Below are 1,964 nucleotides of genomic sequence, written 5' to 3' on the forward strand. Positions count from 1 at the left end.
CGCTAAATATCTTCCTCTTCTCATCCTATTGATAGAGTCCCTTTTATTTAAAGCAGTAGAGAAGAACCCCAGCAAATTCACCAACTTTAGCTGAGAACCTAGGACCTGTTTAATCTGTTTGAGTGTGACCTCAGTGTAAATTATAGACACTAAGGGAAAAAGGGGTTACACTAACATAAGCAACATATGCTACGCGAGTTAGAAAACAAACTTACCGAGTGCTGTGGTGGCTCTATGGTGGATACTGTCGCTGTTGCCAACGACCCTTCCTATGTTTTCAGCTAAATTGCCGGACATGTTGGCAAACAAGGATGGTGTGAATAGGGCAGCTGACAACAAGGGAAAGACCATGTGACTGCTTGGAAAGACAGCTGACAGGAGGGAAAAGACCCCAAAGGTGCTGGCATGGGCTAGCAACCCATGGTAGCAGTGGTGAGGCCTAGCAGCCTTACTACAACCAAAATTAGCTACAGCCAACATAGGGAAAATACCCCAAGAGTCAGCGAGAGCTGGGGTGGAAAATGACTCACAGGTGGATTACACAGTAACAGACACTGGAACGGACACGACTATGCATTGGATCTGTGACTCAGTGAAGGATAGGGGCACGGACCTATCCACCAGGGCTAGAATTAGCAGCACTCAGGGCAAGGCGAGCGCATCTGTAAAGGATAAAAGTAGCACAGTTGAAAATAAGATGCTTCAGGTTTGTCCTTGCGGCTGGAAGAAAGTAACACCAGTGAAAGGCCTCAGAACTCATCAGGGAAAGAAGAAGTGTGTGGCAAAGAAAGGGCAGAGTAGCCGCATTGATCAGTACTTCCTAAGAAGTCAGTCGAGTCTGTCGGATGAAGTCAAGCGGCAGGTAGAAAACCACAGTTCGCAGGATATCAGTAACACTGCCACTGAGGAGGAGGAGGAGGGGGTAGTAAGAGAGGATGCAGGTGACACTGAGGTCAGTATGCCAGTCAGAGAGAGAACCATGGAGCAAAAGGCTAGAGTTAGATGGCCTAGGGCAAATGACAGTAAAGAATGGGAGATAGTTAATAGAGATTTGTCAGTAATCTTAAGCAGGTTTAGAGGAAACGCAATCGAAAGGTTAGAAAAGACAGGAGATATAATTTACCATATGGTGCAGAGAGGTTTGGGGTGCATGAGAGACAGAGGAGTGAGAGGGTACAGTCAGGCAAGTCTAGGTGGCAACGAGAAATAGAGAAGTTAGTTAAGGAAAGGAGACAGTTAAGAAAGCAGTGGAAAAAGGCTACAGAAGAAGAAAGGGAGGGAATTAATGTGTTGCAAGAGGAGTTGAGAAGCAGGCTAGCAGTTCTTAGAAGGGCAGAGCATCTTAGGAAAAAGAGGAAGAAGGAGGAACATGCTAGGACAGGTTTTTTCAGGGACCCTTTTAAGTTTGTTAAAGAATTGTTCAGCCAGGAAAAGGGAGAGCAGCTTAAAGCAGGAAAGCTAGAGGTTGAAGTACATATTCAGATTTAGAGAAGAATAGGATAGTAGGTTTCCCACCGGATATCCCTCCATTAGGAGGGATAAAGCATGAGATGGATGTCAGGCCACCTAGGTGGAAGGAAGTTCAGGAGGTGGTCAGGCAAAGGCTTCTTCGGCCCCAGGGCTTAATGGAGTCCCCTACCGGGTTTATAAAAGTGCACCTGATATCCTTAAATTTTTGTGGAAACAGCTAAGAATAGTTTGGGAGAAACAAATTATCCCAAGAGCATGTCGTAGGGCAGGGGGTGTCCTTATTTCTAAAGAGAAGGAGTCTGTGGACCTTAGCCAGTTCCGGATGATTTCTCTCTTGAATGTGGAGGGGAAGATTTTCTTTAGTGTAGTAGCGCAGAGATTAGCTAGCTACTTAGAAAGGAATAACTTAATAGATACCATGGTGCAGAAGGCAGGAATACCAGGTTTTTCAGGGTGTTTAGAGCATACTACCATGATCTGGCACCAGATTCAGG

Source organism: Epinephelus moara, chromosome 8, assembly GCF_006386435.1.
Source record: "Epinephelus moara isolate mb chromosome 8, YSFRI_EMoa_1.0, whole genome shotgun sequence".
Taxonomy (NCBI): domain Eukaryota; kingdom Metazoa; phylum Chordata; class Actinopteri; order Perciformes; family Serranidae; genus Epinephelus; species Epinephelus moara.